The 15,786-nt window shown below is 42.5% G+C and overlaps 1 non-coding gene across 1 annotated transcript; it reads left to right on the forward strand.

Annotated features, from left to right (window-relative positions):
• The first annotated feature begins 343 nt into the window (after positions 1–343).
• LOC114814380 lies at positions 344–481 on the forward strand. Its single transcript, XR_003762178.1, has one exon. It is a non-coding gene; the product is annotated as a small nucleolar RNA SNORA7 (small nucleolar RNA).
• The last annotated feature ends 15,305 nt before the right edge of the window (positions 482–15,786 follow it).

A 15,786-nucleotide genomic window follows, 5' to 3' on the forward strand; every position in this document is an offset into this window, starting at 1 on the left:
TCCTGTTTTTCTCCCAGTCTTACTGAGAAATAGGAAGAGAAAGAAAGTAAAAAGTGTTCTGTAATGGTCAATCTAAAGCTGACTTACACACTATGAGACGAGGAGAAGTTATCCATTATATAATGGCTGTACCTCCTGAAGCTAAGCCCATTAACACAAGGAGCCTGTTACTCCCTGAGGTCATCATCTGAACAAAGCCAATCGGAGGGTTGATTAAGGAAACAGGAGAGGAGACTAGTTAATAGGAGAAGGGAAGAGATTTTAAATTAGTTGGGGCTGAACAATCCTCATAATGGAATAGAGGGAGAGGCTTTCTCCATTTTTTCAGCCCAAAGTGCTCATTTTCCTCTCAGGGTCACACCTGGAGAGTTTCCACTACTCTACCAGTCTCCGCTATAGGATGGAGAGTCAAGCAGAGGCCTGTCCATTCCATTCCTAGTTTGGGCAGTGGCTAGTGAGTGGAAGGCAATCTGCTACAGGTCAAAACTCACCCGTACTGGCAGCAGCGGCATCAGAGAGAGTCGAGGACGGACACTCGAGTTTACTATGAGAAAGGAGGCAGTGGTAAACCACTTCCGTATTTTTACCAAGAAAACACTACTAGAACAATTGCAGGTGGAGAGGGCAGCGTTCTGGGAGATATGCATCTGTGGTGTTGCTATGGGTTGGAAATGACTCGACGACATAAGACAAAATTGCTCGTATCAGAGGGCAACATTTTACCTAACAGAGTCAGTTGGGTGAGTTTTTTGAGAAAGGCTGGATGAAGCAGAGAGAATTGGAAAGTGGGTCATCTGAAAATTAGGAAAAGCCTCCAGACATGTAGCAGTCAGGTGTACTTGGGAAGTGTTGGGGGAATGGGCTATGTGAGAATTAGCTGTCAGGAAAGGTGTTTGAAGCAGGATTTTCTTCTAAGGGCTGTCGTTTAACTATGAATAGCAGGCGGTTTCAAAGTTTCACTTCAGGTTAGCAACCACAGGGAAAGTAAGGAAAGTCCAGAATGAAGGGTGAGGGCCACTGATGATCAATCAATCATATTAATCGAGTAGTTACTGTGAGCAGAGTGCATACAAAGCAATCAACGGTATTGATTGATCGCTTACTATGTGTGGAGCACTATACTAAGCACTTGGAAGAGCACAATACAACAAAATTAGCAGACACGTTCCCTGCCCACCATAACGAGCTTAGAATCTAGAGGGGGAGACAGACTTTAACATGAATAAATAAGTAATGTAGAATATATAATTTAAAGGCATGCACATAAGTGCTATGGGGTTGGTGGTTTGGTGAATAGCAAATGCCCAAAGATCACAGATTCAGGGGCATAGATGAGGTAGAGATTGGAGAGAGCCAGGGAACGGAGTGTTTAATCAGGGAAGGCCTCTTCCCTGATTAAGGAGAGGAGGAGAAGAGGATTGAGGAGATGTGATGTTAATGCTTTGAGTGGTGGTCTGGCATACATGGGGATGGAGGAGTTTCAAGCTGGAGGGAGGACACGGGAAAGGGGTTGGCAGTGAGTTAGATGAAACTGGGGCACAGTGAGGAAGCCGGCGTTAGACAAGTGGAGTGTGCAGGCTGGCCTGCAGAAGGTGAGGTGGGATGGAGAGCTTAGTACAGTACTCTGCACATAGTAAGCACTCAATAAATACTACTGAATGAATGTAAAGGCTTTAAAGCCAACGAGGAGTTTCTGTTTGATGAGGAGCTGGCTGGGCACTTAGGAGAGTATACTTTAACAGAGTTGGTAGACATTTCCTGCCCACAAGGAGCTTACAGCCTAGAGAGAAGTTTAAAGTCTAGAGGAGGAGCTTACAGTCTAGAGAAATGGTGAATTGATAATATTGATGGTATTTGTTAAGCGCTTATTATGTGCCAAGCACTGTTCTAAGCGTTGGGGTAGATTCAAGGCAATCAGGTTGTCCCACGTGGAGCTAGCAGTTTTAATGCCCATTTTACAGATGAGGTAAATGAGGCCCAGGGGAGTGCAGTGACTCACCCAAAGTCACACAGCTGACAAGTGGCGGAGGTGGGATTAGAACCCAAGACCTCTAACTCCCAAGCCCGGGCTCTTTCCACTAAGCCACGGTGCTCATCATGGTTGCCATCAAGTGAAATTAGAAGTGCCAACTGATAAAAATACACCAGATGGAGAGAATCCCTTATGAGGACCAGAAAGTGGGGAAATCACGATGCCTCCTAGCTGTGGAGGAAGCCTGATGTTCTCCAGTGGAGGGCAATCAAATCAGCCATAGTAACTGTGACAATATCAGCTGCAACAGGTGACATTATCTCTTGCAGGATTGGAGTTCCCTGAAGCAATAGCTCGAGGAGCTTCAAATAATAATAATAATAATAACAATGGTATTTGTTAAACATTTACTATATGCCAGGCACTGTACTAAGTGCTGGGGTGCACAAGTAAATAGGGTTAGATACAATCCCTGTCCAAAGTGGGGCTCACACTCTCAATCCCCATTTTACAGATGAAATAATTGAGGCACAGAGAAGTGACTGCCTCTTGTCTGCTGTGTGCCCTTGGGTGGGTCACTTCACTTCTTTTGGCCTCAGTTCCCTCATCTGTCAAAAGGGGAATAAAACCGTGAGCCCCATGGGGGGTATGGATTGGGTCCAAATTTTGTCTTGAATCTACCCCAGCACATAGTTCAGTGCCTGGTGCATAGTAAGTGCTTAACAAATACCATTAACAACAACAACGACTTGCCCAAGGTCACAAGGCAGATAAGTGGTTGAGTCAGGATTTGAACCTATGTCCTTCTGACTCCACGGTCTGTGCATGCTCTATCCCCTATGCCATGAGGAACTGATGTCCAGGGAGAGAGTCCCAATAGCACATGGATTTGGATCTGCTGAGCCTGGAAAATCGCAAGCGGGACAGAAGAGACACAAAAGAACGTTGAGGCTAAGAGAAAGGAGAGGGGAGAAAGCAAATGCAGACGGTTATTGAAGCTAGACAAATCGTGGGGAAATGGCTCTGCCCATGGACAGAGCCAGAGATGCCTGGGGGATTGAGACACAGTCACCCCCAGGAATGAGAGAACAGGACTGGTAATGTAGACCTGGAGATGGTCTGCATTTTAGAAAGTAGCTCAAAAAGTGTCAGTGAACCCAGAAGAGAGATATCCACAGTAAAGAAACAGCAGAAGCAGCGTGGCTTAATGAAAAGAGCCTGGGAGTCAGAGGTCGTGGGTTCTAATCCCAGCTCTGCCATTAATCAGCTGTGTGACTCTGGGCAAGTCACTTCACTTCTCTGTGCCTTGGTTACCTCATCTGGAAAATGGGGATTAAGACCGTGAGTCCCACGTGGGACAGCCTGATTACCTTGTATCTACCCCAGCGCTTAAAATGGTGCTTGGCACATAGTAAGCATTTAACAAATACCATCATTATTAAATTATGTGAGGTGTTCGAGAGAGTTGATGGAGAGAGGTAAGAAGCAGCATTGGATAGAGCACAGGCTTGGGAATCGGAAGGTCATGGGTTCTAATCCCCGATCCATCACTTGTGTGCTGTGGACCTTGGACAAGTCACTTCACTTCTCCCACCTCACTTCCCTCATCCGTAAAATGAGGATTGAGGCTGTGAGTCCCACATGGGACAGGGACTGCGTCCAACCTGATTAACTTGTATTCACTCCAGCTCTTAGTTCAGTACCTGGAACAAAGTAAGCACTGAATTAATGTCACAATTATTATTATGATCATCGACAGGGGACTGAGAAAGTGCGGTCAGAAAAACAGGAACTGACTCGGGAGAATTACGGGAAGACAAAAACTGAAGTTGAGGCCAGGGAGAGTTTCAAGGAGGAGTGAGTAGTGAATTGTGAATAGGGAAACAGTGTGGTTTAGTGGATAGAGGATGGGCCTGGGGGAGACAGAAAGGATCTGGATTCTAATCCCAGCTCTGCCCCTTATTTATTGTGTAACCTTGGGCAAAGCAGTTAACTTCTCCATTGCCTCTGTAAAATGAAGATTAACTCCTCCTCCTTCTGACTTAGTCTGTGAGCCCCATCGGGAACAGGGACTGTGTCCAACCTAGCCTCTACTCCAGCACTTACTACAGTGCCTAGCATATACTAAGTTCTTAATAAGTATTATTAAAAAAAATAGTGTCAAAGCCAACCAAGAAATGAAAAATAAGAACGGAAAGAATCAATGGAGTTTCGATGAATGTGGTTTCGGTAGAGTGAGGAGGAAAGTCTACATGGGAGGTGGGACACTAATTTGGTAGAGAGGAAGTTATGACACTAGATGTATATGACTATTTTTAAGAAGTTTGGGAAATAAAGAGCAGAGAACTGGGATAACAACAATGCTCTAGTGAGACCGATGGGTTACTGAGTCTATGGTCCCATGGGATTCTGTAAGACATAGCTCTTTTTCCCCGCTGCCTTTGATGATCTCAATTAGTGTGTGTAAAATGCAATAAGTGATATCTAGGGATTTATTTCCTCTCTCAGGATTGCAACTGGAGAATTTCCAGTATGCCCATTCCATTCCTAGCTTGGGCAGTGGAAGGCAATCTGCTACAAGTCAAAACTCAACTATGCTGGGCAGCAGTAACATGGGAGAGAGTCAAGAAGGCAATGGTAAACCACTTCTGTGTTTTTACCATGAAACCTCCTTAGATACATTACCAGAACGATTGCAGAGTGGCGAGTTCTTGGAAAGATGTGCCCATGGAGTCATTATGGGTCAGAGATGACTCGACAGCAAAACACAAGACAAAGGATGCATTCACTAACTCTTTGAGATTTTTATTTAGTATTTACTTGTAGGGCAATGATTTCTGGAAGTCCTTCTGACTCTCTGGGCAAGGACAAAGGGAAATGCATAGGTGGAGGGTATTTTATCCTGTATGTGCAGCATGGAAATAGATGATCAGGAATCAGGAGGATGTTATAACAGCCAAATTCCCTCCCAATCTCCCTCCCTTCCCTTTTTCCTTTTGAAATGAAGGGGTACTCCTCATGTGGGAGAGATAATGAGAGGAAAAGATCATTAGATCTGCCAGGCTGTCCTACCTGTCATTTCCCGTGAAGTCCTCCCAGTGATGTGTGAACCCAGAGTGAAAACAGTGCCGTACTTCATACAGTACTCAGATCATATAAATCTTTAGGAGAACCATCTTGCTTCTGCAACAGATAACAGAACACATATGCAGAAAGCACTATCTGAAGCTCATGAACACCGCTAAGTAACTAGGATGATGGATCTGTACTGATTGGAGCCCCACTGGCAAAGTGAAATGGAGAAATGGGAAATTTCTTCATATAACTGAGGCAAAAAAATGAAATGCTTTCACCTCACTTTTCATCTGGCTTCAAGGCTCTCCATCATCCGGTCTCTCCTCACCCATTCACTCCCTTCCCCTGCTATTCCCCAATTCCAGCTCTACTTCGCTCTTGACAATTCTGCCTTCCATCCTCTCACTCACAGTTTCCCCAGCTTGGAACTCCCTCCTTCCTTGTGTCAGACAGAGCACAGCTCTTCCTATACTAAAATCCCTCCTAAAATTTCACCTCTTCCAACAATCTATCCCCAATTAATTTCCCACCATCCTGAGCCATATCATTCCTCTCAGGCATCTCTAGCTCTTATGAACTCATTATACTATGCACATATCGATACCTCACTCAATTTCTTTATTTTGACAACATAGTAAAAATGGCTGTGCTTGTGTTCACCTTTAGAATGTAAGCTCCTTGTGGGCAGAGAATGCTTCAGTTCAACATTTTGAACCCAAGCACCCTATACAGGTTACCACACAAAGTGGGACTCAATAAATGATCCTGCTACCATTAAAGTGATTACTATCTCTAGTAATTTTGACCCACTGAAAAGAACATGGATTTTCGAGTAGGATCTCATCACAATAAGGAAACACCTGAATTTCCCCACTGGGGCTATATCATCAGTGGTGAAGATTTCTGTTCCAAGGAGTACCTAGGGAATTTATAGATGTGGACAGACAGAGCGGGAATCCTAAAAAAAAAAAGATAAATGTGATATTTGTTTTGTGTTTTCTGTGTGTCAAGTACTGACTGCATTAAGTGCCACAGTAGATACAAGGCAATCAGGTCAGACACAGTCCATGTCCCATTTGGGGCTCACAGTATTAGGAGGAGAGAGGACAAGTATTTAATTCCCATTTTACAGATGAGGAAACTGAGGCTTAGCGAAGTTAAGTGACTTAACCAAGGTCACACCTCAGGCCAGTGGCAGAGCCGGAATTAGAACCCAGGTCCTCTGACTTCCAGGGTCTCACTTTCTGTTGGCAGTTGTTGAAAGCAAACATGTGCTCTTAAATATAACAAAATCAGATTTTGTTAGAATGATCTGTATCCTCTTTCTTAGCCATAACTCAGTGATTTTAGAGATGAATAATCTTCCTACAAAAGCAGTTGTTTGGGGCATATTTCCATCTTGCGGTTCTACATCTCAATTATATTTGTGTGCCCTGTTGCAGATTGTCAATGAATAAACTCAGTCCCAGGTGTGTTCACTGGGATAATGATGAAAGGTGGCTTTTCATTGCCATGTGGCCTTGTAACACAAAGTTTACTTTCTTCCTGTGTCTTGTTAATGTGATATCTAAAAACCAGACTGTTCAGTGGTGACTAACCCAGAGCAATTACACTATGCAGATATAGCCCCAACATTATCCATCAATACAATGACACTCATATGATTTCATTCTGGAAGTCTTCCGAAGCACTGCCATATAAGCAGAAGCATGTACTTCCTTGGCTTCATTAAAACTCAGCTCTAGTCTATTATTAGAGTTACAGACACTGATTACAGGTGTTTCAACATTTGCTTCTAGATAAATTTGGGAATTACTGGTCTCTGATGATTTGGAGAAATGGCTTTATTCTTCATAGTGTTTCATTAATGATGCATGCTGGCAAAGCCAATTTGGTATTCTCCCTGTGACTGTTGATGGCTTCACTAAACTTAGACAATTTACGGAACAGTCTACCTGTCAGTCTATCTATCTCTTCTGGGGTCCCTAGAAGACACAAAGAGGAATTCTACTTTCCCAGACTTGTGAATTATTATTTCAGTCCATATTCTATGAACGAATCACTTCAGGGGCTATTCTCTGAACTTAATGCAAATATAGTCCTTTGGGTGGAAATTTGTCAAGATAGATTTCAAAACCTGGAAGACTGCAAAATGATTGGACTTCTCCAAGACTGTGGTGTTATCAGTGAAATTTCTCCATTTCAGGTTAGGACTTTCATGATGACTATGAAAAATTACATTCATTCATTCATTTTATTGAGCGTTTACTGTGTACAGAGCACTGTATTAAGCGCTTAGAAAGTATAATTCAGCAACAGATAGAAGCAACCCCTACCCAACAATGGGCTCACAATCTAGATGGGGGAGACAGATAACAAAATAAAACAAGTGGACAGGCATCAATACCATCAAAATAGATAAATAGAACCATAGATAAATGCACATCATTAATAAAATGAATAAATAAAATAAATTGTGGTATTTGTTAAGCACTTACTATGTGCAAAGCACTGTTCTAAGTGCTGGGGGATACAAGGTGATCAGATTGTCCCACTTGGGGCTCACAGTTTTTTAATCCTCATTTGACAGATGAGGTAACTGAGGCACAGAGAAGTTAAGTGACTTGCCCAAGGTCACACAGCTGACTAGCGGCAGAGCCTGGATTAGAACCCATGACCTCTGACTTCCAAGCCCGCGCTCTTTCCACTGAGCCACGCTGCTTCTCTAGAAGCAGAGCAATAAAGCAATAGAGCAATAAGCAATAAGCAATAAGCAATAGAGCAATAGAGCAATAAGAATCAAAATGTAATTCTCAAACCACCCTCCAGATTTTTTGCTGCACTGACTGGATCCAATCTGATTGTCTTATATCTGCCCCAGAACTTAGAACAGTGCTCAGTACATTATAAGTGCTCATCAAGTAATACTATAATCATCCATGTTGAGCACGGCCATTGAACAGGACTTAACATAGTACACGGCCCTGTTTAATTCTGTTGATAACGTAAAAAAAAGTATTTACCATGAGCCTTTCAATTCCGACATGGCTAGTCATATTGTAGGGAAAAAATCTGACCGCCATGACAGCCAAGTTTTTCAGTAGTTGCCAGAACCCAGGTTTGCTGGTGCTGCCAAAAGCTTTTAAGAAAAGCCCTTTAATATTTTAGTGTGTCTTGATGGTTTTCCCCTGCATTTCCCCCACCAGCAGCAAAGATCATGTCAGTTGTGTCCAAAAGAGAGCTGAAGTCACATGGGGATCACACGAAGTAGCATTGGTAATTATTTTCTCCACTAGTCATCCCAGAAGAAAGCTGGTTAATTATAAAATCAAACAATGGTGTTTATGAAGCACTCAATAAGCACTTGGAAGAGTACACTAAAACCCAATTGGTTGACATGTTCCCTGCCCACAGTGAACTTCACACTCTCGAGGCTAAGATATGCCACCAATGAACATCAGTGTCAGTTGGAGAAGCAGCGTGGCTCAGTGGAAAGAGCACGGGCCCTGGAGTCAGGGCTCATGAGTTCAAATCCCAGCTCTGCCACTTGTCGGCTGTGTGACTGTGGGCAAGTCACTTAACTTCTCCGTGCCTCAGTTCCCTCATCTGTAAAATGGGGATTAAGACTGTGAGCCCCATGTGGGACAACCTGATTCCCCTATGTCTACCCCAGCGCTTAGAACAGTGCTCGGCACATAGTATGCGCTTAACAAATACCAACATTATTATTATTATTAGTTCTAGGGATCAGGAGACCTTGGTTGTAGGTTTATATTGGAAGAACCAGCTATGGTGTCCTGTGAAATGGACAAGCCCAGCTGGAATCCTGAAAATAGCTGGCTCACTTGGGCAACAGAGATCTAGGCACCTTCCAAGAAAAGCCCATCTGCTGGATTACTATTGCAGCCACATTTGACCATAAATTGGACCAGTGCAAAAAAGACCACAGTGTTCTATTCCCCACCAGACATGCTGAATAGAGCGTATCAGTCAGTCAATCACCAGTTGTTTTTTATCGAGAACTTACGGTGCATAGAGCACACAGTGAGTATACAGTTTAGAGTGGGAGTTTGAGTAAGAGAGGATGAGTGGTGCTGTGGAAATCACTATTACGATTATCTGTTCCTTCCCACAGGTCCTAAGGAAAGAGGCATACATGGCTTTCTTGACTAGAGATTCCCAGGTCTGAACAGCTTTCTGTATGTTTGTGTGTCTGCAGCTCTGAAATGTTTCATGACTCACAGAGGCAGCGGCCTAATGGAAAGAGTACCGGCAGAGAAGTCAGGAAACATGGATATAAATCACAACTTTCAATAGGTCTGTGTGTCTGCTGCTCTGAAATGTTTAATGACTTAACAGAGGCAGTGGTCGAGTGAAAAGAGTACAGGTTTAAAAGTCAGAAAGCCTGGGTATTAAGTCAAAGCACTGCCACGGGCCTGTTGTGTGAACTTGAGTAAATCATTTCACCTCTTGGGGATTCAGTTCTTCATCTGTAAAATGGGTATAATAATGCCTGCTTTCTCTTGCATCACAGTGATTTTGTGAAAATCAATGAGGTAAATGATGTCAATGTCCTTCGAAAAATAAGTTTAAGTTTAGAGGTGTTAGAATCAGAGTATGCACTCACTGGCTCTTTCAGAGCTTTCAACATGAGGGTTGATTTGTTATACTTATCAACCTTTTTCACTTTCCATAACGCCTAAGAGCCAAGACATGAAGAATAGAACCTCCAGTGCCCTCATAGATTACCCAACTAGCTATTGATTTCAACAGGTTAACCCTCCTCCAAAAAAATCCACTTGATATGTCATGAATATTTTATAATAGAACTTTAAATGAAGGATTCATCCAATTAGACAAAATGTATGAGTAATGTCAGGATAAGTAAAATTTATGTTTTTGCTGATTTAATACTTGCTTTTAAAGAAGAAAAAAATATTATGTTGTCATTGTAATGTACCCCATTCTATTTATCCACCCATTTAATTAGTTTTTCTTTGGCTTCTCAATTGAATTAGAAAAAAATAGTTTTAGAGGAGATGAGTATGCAAAATTCATCTATCTGGCCTCACTTGCTCCCATACATATCTATCTTTGATACTCTTATGATCTCTTTCCTAATCTCACTGTAACAATAATAATAATAATGTTGGTATTTGTTAAGCGCTTACTATGTGCAGAGCAGTGTTCTAAGCACTGGGGTAGATACAGGGTAATCACGTTGTCCCACGTGAGGCTCACAGTTAATCCCCATTTTCCAGATGAGGGAACTGAGGCACAGAGAAGTTAAGTGACTTGCCCACAGTCACACAGCTGACAAGAGGCAGAGCTGGGAGTCAAACCAATGACCTCTGACTCCGAAGCCCAGGCTCTTTCATAAGCCTATGTGTAATGGATGGAATGTCAAGATCGACTTTGCAAAATAGCACCAACTTTGTCGATAATTACTGTCTCCAAGATATACTTTCCCCCTGATATTTAAGGAAAATATTATTTTTTGTGCCATTTAATTTGCAACAGTGACACAGGGTTGTCTGCATCAGCAAGAGTACAGTGCTCTGCACACATAAGCGCTCAGGAAATATGCTTGAATGAATGAATGAATGAATGAATGAAGAGAGGAGTCGTACACGGGTGAGAACCTCAAAAACAGCGGGAATGGGTGGAGTTTTTCCATTGAGTGCCTAGAGAATTCCAAACTTGGGAGTGTGGAATAGAAGCAGTTGTGCTCAATGGAAATAGCACTGACCTAGGAGATAGAGAACTTAGCTTCCAATCCTAGCTTTACTACTTGCCAGCTGTGTGACCTTGAGCAAGTCACTTAACTTTGCTTTTCTTCAGTGACCTCATCTGTAAAATGAGGATTCAATACCTGTCTTCCCCCTTTCCTGTGTGGGTCAGGGACTGTGTCTGACTTGATTATCTTCTATCTTGTCATCTTCGACCCATAGAGATGCCACGGATACATCTATCCCAGAATGTCCCACCTCCACCTGCAATCGTTCTGGTAGTGGATCCATAGAGTTTTCTTGGTAAAAATACGGAAATGGCTTACCATCGCCTCCCTCCGTGCAGTAAACCTGATTCTCCGCCTTTGACTTTCTCCCATGACTCTGCTGCCCAACAAGGGTGAGTTTTAACTTGTAGCAGATGGCCTTCCGCTCGCTAATCACTGCCCAAGGTAGGAATGGAATGGGTAGGCCTCTGCTTGACTCTCCCTCCTGCAGCCGAGACTGGTAGAGTACTGGAAATTCTTCAGGTGTGACCCTGAGAGGGATCTTGTATCTACTCTAGTGCTTAGAGTCCTTGACATACAGTAAGCGCTTAACAGATTTCACAGTTATGATCATTATTAAGTATGAGAGCAGTCTCAAGTGCTCTCTTACATTCTTCTTCCTTTCCCCCTCCTTTCTTTCCTTCTCTTTTCTTTCCTCTGGCTCCTCTTATTGTTGGCCTTAATTCCCCAGGTAATAGATCCGCAGCTCCTTCCATCTTTGTGGGTGTTGCACGAACTAGGTAGAAAAGAAGGAGAATGGTGTCAATAAATGCAATATCTCCTACCTGGCATATATTTTTTAAAATTTAACATTAATCCATTGATAAATCCAACAATCAATGATGTTTATCGAGCACTTACTGTGCACAGAGTACTGGACTAAACACTTGGGAGAATACAGTACAACAGAGTTTGGTAGACCCATTCCTTACCCACAAGGAGCTTACAGTCTTGGGAGGCAGATGTTAAAATGAATTAAGGATAATAATAAAAATAACAATAATAATTTTGGTTTTTGTTAAGCACTTACTATGTGCCAGACACTGTTCTAAATGCTGGGGTGGTTACAAGCAAATCAGGTTGGACATAGTCCCTGTCCCAAATGGGGCTGTCAGTCTTAATCCCCATTTTACAGATGAGGTAACTGAGGCCCAGAGAAGTGAAGTGACTTGTCCAAGGGTACACATCAGACATGTGGCGGAGTTGGGCTAGGAAGCCATGACCTTCTGACTCCTAGACCTGTGCCCTATCCACTAGACCATGCTGCCTCTCCATGACTGTTCCATAATTATTATTATTATTACTATTATTATTAATAAATTTTAACAGGCAACCTGTTTAATTATGAACAGGCTAAGGATTTTTCAGATCTCATAGCTGGATACAATTCAACATTGGCAGGTTCGAAAACTCCTGCGATTTTTCGGCTGGACAGTGGCATATGTACAATAAAGCCGAGTAATCTTCCAAATATCCTAGCCACAAATTGGGAATTTTTTGGCCTTCATCTCGAAGGCTGAGAATTAGCAAGACCTGATGAATGAAGTCAAAGCCCATTTTTTCCATGACAAACTTATTGATGTCCAGTTGACAAAGTTTACCTGAATCAAGCTCAGGGTTCTAACTGGGAGGATAAATAATGGGTCTTTATATATTTAACCAGCTGCACATATTCATTCCCAACTGGTTTGAACTGCCTCTATCCATTTACATCACCTACGGAAAACTCTGATGGCATACAATGTTCTCCATGTCTTTTCTGCCCCTGATCCTTACAAAACATCATCTGATTGATTGCATTCTTAGGGGTGACAGGCCAACATTGAAAAGCCACCATATTTCAAAGGAGTGGAAAGCGAAGCAGTGTGGCCCAGTGTAAAGAGTCCGGGTCGTGGAGTCAGAGGACCTGAGTCCTAATCTCGGTTCCACCACTTGTCTCCTGTGTGACCTTGAGCAAGGCACTTAACTTCTCTGTGCCACAGTTCCCGCATCTGCAAAACAGGAATTCAATGCCTGTTCACTCTCCTGTTTAGACTGTAGGTCCCACATGGACTGATTGTCTTGAACTTTAATACAGTGCTTGGCATACAGTAAGTGCTTAAGTACTTCAATCATTATTATTATTATTATTTTGAAAGATGAACCAAACTTCTGCAAATTGTATCACTCTCATTTTCTGATGCCTCCCTGAATGGAAATGGTCTTCTTCCAGGATCTATGACCCAGAGGCCCCTTTCTGAAACTGAACGATTTCAGCCAGTATTCTCGAGTTAGTCAGACAGTAGTATCTACTGGGTGCAAAACCTTGTGCTAAATGTTGGGGAAGCAGCAAGGCCTAAGTGGCTAAAGCATGAGCCTGGGTGTCAGAAGGACCCGGGTTCTAATTCCGGCTCTGCTACTTACCTGCTGTGTGACCTTGGTCAAGTCGCTTAACCTCTCTGTGCCTCAGTTTTTACTTATCAACAGCTGCCTATCTTCACATCAACCCAGACTCTGGTTTACTCCTAAACTCTTACCTCTTCACTCTCAAGGACGCAAGGACCTGCATGCAACTCAACAATATTCTCAGGAAACCACAGGATTAAGCAGTTACTGCTGTTGATAACCTCACCTACAATCCTTAACTTCCCTAACCTCACCATGACCTCTCAATCGCTGCCCTCCAGTCAACCCATCCCTGTCACCCCTTCCTCCCAGTGCTCTCCAATCCCAAACTTATTATCCTATACTTGTACTGTATCCTCCTCCCCCAAAACCAGTCCCCCTTAGCTCACTCCGGTCCAAATCCTCCCCACCCTTCATGCTGTTCCCTCCCTTAGAATCTTCCCCACAGCTTCAACCAAATTCCCTTCCTTCGAAGCCCATATCATCCACCTCTACCACCCACTCCAGATACTAGTCACTGTCATCACCCACCCCCCAGGCCCCATCTTCAATTTTTTCAACCATTTTGAAGGGTCACATTCCTGCTCTCTTTCACCATCCCATTTCAATATCCACAAAGATGTCTCTTCCACTGCCAGCTTTCTATCACTCCTCAACTCTACCAACTTCCTGCTCTACCCCAGCTCTCACACTCACCAACTGGGACACGCACTTGATCTCATCATCTCTAGCACTTTACAATCTCTACCCTAGCAAACTCTGAAATCTGGGGTTCAGCTAGCCCAGCTTGACTGCCACAAAGGCATTCCAAGCAACCAAGCTTAACACGAATTCAGAGCTGTGCAGGTTTTGGCCAAAATTTCTGGGGGAAATGAAAACATTCTGAATACATTCAGAAACTAAGCCCGAACATCTCTTTGAGATGCTCACAGTAGGGCAGATACACAAATCACAGCATCCACACAAGGTAGAGAGTGAGGGACACACCGCAGCTTGATATACTCAACACGCACACTAGCTTGATAACTATTGTGTGCAAAATTGCCTCCCAATTGTACATCTAAGCTAAATGTTATATATGCAGATACATACATACATTGAGAGAAACAGCATGGCTGAGAGAAGCAGGGTGGCTCAGTGGAAAGAGCCTGGGTTTGGGAGTCAGAGGACGTGGGTTCTAATTCCAGCTCTGCCACTTATCATCTGTGTGACTTTGGGCAAGTCACTTCACTTCTCTGGACCTCAGTTCCTTCATCTGTAAAATGGGGATGAAGACTGTGAGCCCCAAGTGGGACGACCCGATGACCTTGTATCTACCCCAGCGCTTAGAACAGTGCTTGGCAGATAGTAAGCGCTTAACAAATGCCATGATCATTATACACACACACATACAATTCAAGTCAGTATTCATTCCCAAAAAAGCATTCTTCATGGTTGAAATAAGCATAACAATGAATTGCTTTCTATAAGGAATGTTTTTATCAGTTCCCAAACTGTTTTCATATTTTAAACAGACCCCATCTAGGAACGAGGTTAGTTTATTTAATTACAGTCATCTAAACCACAAACTCAGAAAGTATCCTTAAATTGTATGTTCCAAAGGTCAACTAAAAAGCAATTTGTACTTGAGAGATATTTTATCCAAGTACTGTAAATTAAGAGAAGTGATTCATCAAGGACTAGATAAGATGAAGAAGTACACTCAGTATATAAGACTCATGAATAGAACTCCAGTTTCAAAGTGATTTTTTTTCTCCATTAAACATTTTAACAAAATTAAAGGTTATTACTTAAAAGGAAATGAGGCTATATCTGAAGCAACAAGATCATAGAATTAGGGCTTACCTCTTTCATCAGTGTTTTCAGCATTACATTAAAAGATACCTGGACATTTAAAAGAAATATTTTTCCATTCACTGCTATCATTACCCGTACTATTAGATAGCACTACAAAAAGAAATCAGACTACCTATTGACCTAAAAAAAGTCTGAAAATTAAATGTGTTTATTTTCTCCCAGACCCTACACATCGAGATAGATCCAATTGCAATATTTTGTTGCTGAGATTGTCTTGAAGGTCACAGAGCGATTCCACAGCCATGGTTCAATAAGCAAAAGGAAATACCACAAAATCAATAGTGCTGTGTTAGCAAATTTCCTCAGGCTTTGGTCAAAGTCCCCCTCACTGAATTTGCTGTTTGATAAAGATCATACTGTCACAGTATGGGCATACGTTTTCATCCCTCCTGTCCAGTCTTATAAAATTCTCCTTTTCATCTAGGACTGACCTGGGTTCTAATCTTGGACTTCTTGACAAGGCTTGCTGTAAAAGAATACACAAGTGCAGTTTGAATTCACTGATTTATAGGCAACTAGACCATAACCTTATGCTAGGAGATGTAGTGTGCCCTAGAAGAGAGGAGTGACCAAGGGGATCTGGAATCTAGTTTCAACTCCTCCACTTACCTGTGGTTTGATCTTGACAAGTCACTTAATTTCTGTACTTCAACAAAAATGATTGCAATTTTGGTATTTGTTTAATGTTTACTATGTGCCAAAAACTTGGAGGAGCAATGGG

Source organism: Ornithorhynchus anatinus, chromosome 9 (assembly GCF_004115215.2).
Source record: "Ornithorhynchus anatinus isolate Pmale09 chromosome 9, mOrnAna1.pri.v4, whole genome shotgun sequence".
Classification (NCBI taxonomy): Eukaryota; Metazoa; Chordata; class Mammalia; order Monotremata; family Ornithorhynchidae; genus Ornithorhynchus; species Ornithorhynchus anatinus.